Source organism: Macrobrachium nipponense, chromosome 45 (assembly GCF_015104395.2).
Source record: "Macrobrachium nipponense isolate FS-2020 chromosome 45, ASM1510439v2, whole genome shotgun sequence".
In the NCBI taxonomy this organism is placed as follows: domain Eukaryota; kingdom Metazoa; phylum Arthropoda; class Malacostraca; order Decapoda; family Palaemonidae; genus Macrobrachium; species Macrobrachium nipponense.
This window is the reverse complement of record NC_061105.1, coordinates 11,702,032-11,707,654: the sequence shown is the minus strand read 5'-3', so window position 1 is coordinate 11,707,654 and position 5,623 is coordinate 11,702,032. Positions and strand designations below refer to the sequence as shown.

The window sequence follows — 5,623 nt, the reverse complement described above, 5'->3', positions numbered from 1 at the left end:
TTTACAGGGTATAGAAATTGGAATACCGTCGTGTCCTGCAGTAGACTCGTGAACAGATTTATCTGCCTCTGGTGAAGAAGGGAAGCTGATGCTTTCATACAGTCTGCTTAATGGAGTAGATATGGGGCACTTGCCTGCCTTGGTAAGAGGCACAGAACCAGAGGGGGGAAAGAAGCTAGGGTTTCTGAAGATCTTGTACAAGGACATGGAGGCTCAAGTGGCTTTGTGCAGAGAAGCGAGATGGCGCTGTATCTCTTCAAGATGTCGGGTTGTTGGAGGTTGCCATTGCAGCAAAGCGCTGAGGAGAGAGAGGTGCCATATGACAGATGGATGAGCTCAAGTCTTATAGCTACTCTGGGGATTGTTCTTGCACTGAGGCTTCCTTACATGGCAATTTTCAAGTTGCGTGAAATGGCAGTTGGGTCTCTGTTAAGCCCTTAGGAGGGGCACTTTCATTAAGCACCCTGGTATTCCACTTATGGAGCCACTAAGTCATGAAGCATTTGAGTCTTACCAGGTTGTATTCTTGAGCCAACTGATGTTCCGAGAGGAGGGATTCTGCGCCCCTCCTGGGTTAAAATTTGAGGTTTCGAAGAATGGTTCAGTTCGCTATTAAAGCACAGCTGCCAAGAATGTACGCGCGCGAAGATTTTGTGGTGGCTTGTCAATGTCTCAGATTTGAGAACCACAAATAGATGGAAAAGTGTTCGGTGTTAAGAGACTCTATAGGTGCAGACGTCACCGAGCAACGCTGTAACTGATCTCTGCGAGTGATCGTTTAAAAGTTACCCGGACACTGAAGCACGGAACAACTTTTACAAAATGATTTGGAAGATTTCGAAAGTGAGTTTGACGTAAATACGTTATTTTCTATTTGCACTAGTCGTTCTTCCCCTCTAAAAACACAGGAACAAGCTTCTTTCGCATTTTAGTAAACAGTGGAAATTCAGAGAGACTGAAAGTGAACTCAAAATTCTTTACGTTTAAATTTCTGTCAAAACGAGAAACTTTGCAGCACTAAATTATAGTGAAGTTATACAGTAGGTCGTGACACATTTGGATTTAGCTACGTAAAAAAAAAAGAATTGGCAAGAAGTAGTTAAAATATTTTGCTTGATTTTTATTGGTGGCCATTAGCTAAACATTCTAACTGTGGAATCTGAGATATGATTTTCGATTTGGTGTCCGTATGATTTGCGCGTCTTCGCTAAGTGCAAGGGACCAATTATATCATGATCTTAATTTAATTCCATTCCTTAAAGCATAGACGTCTTTCTCTACTGTCTGCCAATTCATATATATTTTTTGTCCATATTAATTCTACCATTTCAATGACAAGCATATCATAGGTCATATGATTTATAGCAGATGATACAGTATTAAAAAAAAGAATGTATAGTAGATGTTTTTAATGTTACATGTGATAAAATGTATGCGTACATTACATATAAATCAGAAGCGGCATTATTAAATGTTCGACGAACCTTGGAAGAAAGGGCACCTTTATCCTTTTTTTTTCTTTGTTTTTTGTCACTTTATAAAATTCGTCCAGGAACGAGTTCCCCAAAATGAAAAATCAAACTTTCCCCAAAGAATTGGGTCTCTGTTCTCCTCAGTCGAATTAACTTTATTCAAACCCAAACATTAATTTTCCTTGGGCGATATAGTCATTGTCCACAAGAATTTCAGCTAAGGGGAAAATTAAATTGTGCAACTATGAGTAGTTCACAAACAAAAGAAACCTATTTCTTCCTCAGTCTTGGGACTGTTTTAAGAAAACGAGCATTTTTGTAAATAACTGTCTTCATAAAAGTTCCCAGACTGAAGAAGGGGCTAAAGTAGAATTTTTCGTTGAAATGTCAAAATCAAATTATCAGTCATATATTTGTCAATAAGAATATTTATTAATACCGCTTGAGCTTTCTGATGTGCCTCTTATATATTATATATATAAAAATGTCTGTCTTTCATTCTCTCTCTCTCTCTCTCTCTCTCTCTCTCTCTCTCTCTCTCTCTCTCTCTCTCTCTCTCTCTCTCTCTCATACGTAATTTCAGAATCTAAACCATGTTATCTCTCGTCTCCTTTTAGAGGAGATTCTTAAATCTTTTTATACTGTAAATGTAAAGAGAAAAGAACAGGAGGAAGAAAATGTCCTCTTATTTCCTTGCCTCCTCTTCCTTACCACTCGAAAAATAAAAACGCGAAGAAAAAAAATACAACGCAAAACATGACAGTGAAGAGGGTGTACTGTAACGCTTTTTATGTTGTCAGTGTTTGGCTACTTCCTAGAGAAACAGACCAAATCGTGGGAACACTGCATAGGTATTTGATAGCAGAGCTACGTCACTTATTCCATAGGCCCCTGGACTCTCTCTGGCTATGGACCCATAAGCTCCAAAGATGGGTTAAAAAGTGTTTGGTGTTCCAAGTGTGTTTGTGATTTAAATCCACTCGTAGCTACGAGAAAAGATGACATATATAAAGATATAACAAGTTGTGTACATAGCGCGATTTTGTCTCTCTCTGGAAAAGGACCGTTCGTGCAGTGACTGTGTACGTAGGAAGCCACCATGGGACTTCTGCAAATCTGAAGCGAAGGACTTCACACAACCAGGAATTATGCTCAACAAAAACAGACGTGGGATGTGGTGATGATGATAAAGAAATCAGTGTGATTTTTCGTATTCCAGTCTCTCCTGCGAGGGTAGACCAGCACACACACTGTTGAGTTCTTTTGTCATTGTTTTTTTTTTCTGATATTTTTTTTTCTGTTTTTGCCTAAGATATGTTACAGTACCTTATTTGTCTGCCGTTTCTGATCTCACATACACGCGCATCTTCGACATGGTTCAGCCAGTGTTCTTCATACGCTTTTATCGACAGATGGTTTATACTCCTTTGCCAAAATTGGATGTCTGACTTTTGGAAGCTGTGTACAGTATGGTTGCAACGAGAAAAAAGAGCCATAAGAATATATAGTTCCGGAATTTTCATAGGGAATAATGTCTGGAATTTATGTCGAGTTTAATAGCAAGAAACCTAAGTTGAGACCGCCAAGACGAAATGTCAGTGGAAATACCATGCAGTATGAGTAATGATGAAATGCAAGGTCGTAAGTGAATTCAAGATTATTTTATATACATATATATATATATATATATATATATATATATATATATATATATATATATATATATATATATATATATATATATATATATATATATATATATATATATATATATATATATATATAATACATATATATATATATATATATATATATATATATATATATATATATATATTTATATGTGTGTGTGTATGTATGTATGTATGTATATTGATTCTTATTATATTATTATTATTATTGATTATTATTATTATATTATTATTATTATTATTATTATTATTATTATTATTTCCCTGTGACCTAACTCGGAGGATCCTAACTTGATGTCGTACTGCTATAAAATAAATTGGATCCCTAAATCTAAGGTTAGATAAATCTAAGACTAAATCCCCATTACCAGTAAACAATTCCAGAGTCCAGAAAAAGTCTCATTCTTGCATTCCCTTTGTCAATACACCATTATCTTCTATTTTCCTTTTTATTTAAACATTTTTTTTTTCGCAGCTGATACTTAAGTATACTGCTCTCCACGATATCTTAGTATGCCAGATGGTTTTACAACCATTATGGAAAGTCAGGTATATTTTCAAAACTTTCCAATAAGTGGGGCATTCTTTTTGGGAGATTGTTCTCTTTGGTAAATCAGCAATCCCTGTTAACTTCCAGGTAGGTCGTTAGACTTACCGTGGTGAATATGTTTCGTTTTTTGGCCTCACTAATAAACCAACCATATTTTCAAATTCCAAAGTCAGTCAGTGTATCCCGATGCGTCTTCTGAGTCTCAGCTGTGTGTCCTAAAGCATCTTATGTCTAAAGTCAATTACTTCTTTCAGTTGCTTGTGGGACATATTTCTTGAAACACCTTCTGGGTTTAAGTTATGTCATGAATTTTCTCTTGTAACTCGGCTGTATCTTGAGCGTCACATCCTAAGCCTTCTTCTGAGGCAGAATTATATCTTGAAGATTCACTTATTCTTCAACTGTGTTTTCAAGTGTCGTCTGTGACTCGATCACATTTCTCCATTGAAGAAAACTCGGTCTCGAAACTTTTCTCGTTATTCAGATTCCTCTGTAAGCTTCTTTCGTGCCCCACTTATCTCACTGACGTGTAAAAGTTCTCTAGGTAAATCATCGATCAAAAGAAAAAAAAGAAAAATTCCCTCGGGATACCAGCCATCATCTCCTCAATATCTCCTGGTTTCAGTTATCTTTTTTTAAGCATCTCTTCTCAGATATTATGCGAAAAGAACTTCTCGTCGAGTCTCCTAGTATTTTCCCGGGATAAAAAAACCTGCCCTTCTCGTCTTACGCAAGAGCGGAAAAAGAATAAATTGGCGTCCTCCTATTTCCTCATCGTATTATTACCTTTAATCTCCTTTGCCTGAAGTTACATCCTTCTTAAGCTTCGCTGTATACCAAAGTCGAGATTATCTTCAACATCAAAGATGAGGCTGAGGCCTTGAGGTTATAATAAGTGTTGATGTGGCGTAAACATGAAAGGCCATTGGTGTCTCGCTGTGGAATTTATTCTGATTATTATAGAGACGTTGTGACGTTGTGCGTAAGCTTTATAAATCCGTATCTGTCTTTCTATACAATGATCTGTCAGTCTATCTGTATATAAGTATATGTGTATGTGTGTGTGTGTGTGTGTCCTAGAGAGTGGTCGCTAATGATTGTTACTTTGGTTAATGAGATATGTATGTCTAATTGTTATTGCTGTTGATGATTGGAGAGGCTCAATGTTTACATTTCTGTTCCCCAAAAAAATCATTCTTCTTTCATATGGAGGCTTAAATGCTCTGTACGAATGTAAGGGTGCAATTACGAATGTATATTTGGTGATTTGCCATATTTTTTTTTTTCTGTACGGATGTATGGATATATCATATATTCTCTTGCAATGTTACGCATGTATTTGTAAGAACCGATTTCCTTTACAAATACCGACCAAATTTGTCTCATTCCTTTTAAGCCGTCTTCCATGTTTTGGTTATGGTAACCTCTTTATGTGATATATATATATATATATATATATATATATATATATATATATATATATATATATATATATATATATATATGTGTGTGTGTGTGTGTGTGTGTGTGTGTTTATGGGTGTGTGGGTGTGCGTGTGTGTGTGTGTGATGATGATATATATATATATATATATATATATATATATATATATATATATATATATATATATATATATATATAATATATATATATATATATATATATATAAAGGTATCTACTAGTGCTCGCATAAATTCAGAATCAATACCACACGAGAAAAATCTCTGAATTATGAAGATTCCCTACTGAAAACAGTTTCCAAAGACAGACATCCATTCATTAAAATATGAATTCAATGAATAAAATCTGGTGTGTAAAAATGATTTTTTTTTTGTACTTAACTATAAGTAGTGTAAATGAAGGGGAACAAATAAGACTTGAAGTGGTATTTGCTCTCCCGTGGCATTATG

General features: G+C 35.3%; 1 protein-coding gene across 1 annotated transcript in view; it reads left to right on the top strand.

Annotated features, from left to right (window-relative positions):
- Positions 1 to 2,035, top strand: part of LOC135214379 (calcium-activated chloride channel regulator 1-like) — a 457,588-nt gene extending 455,553 nt beyond the window's left edge. The window contains exon 9 of the mRNA XM_064248618.1: positions 1 to 2,035. This exon is cut by the window's left edge and continues 886 nt beyond it. The gene's annotated coding sequence lies outside the window, so the exon portion shown is untranslated.
- Positions 2,036 to 5,623: the final 3,588 nt, after the last annotated feature.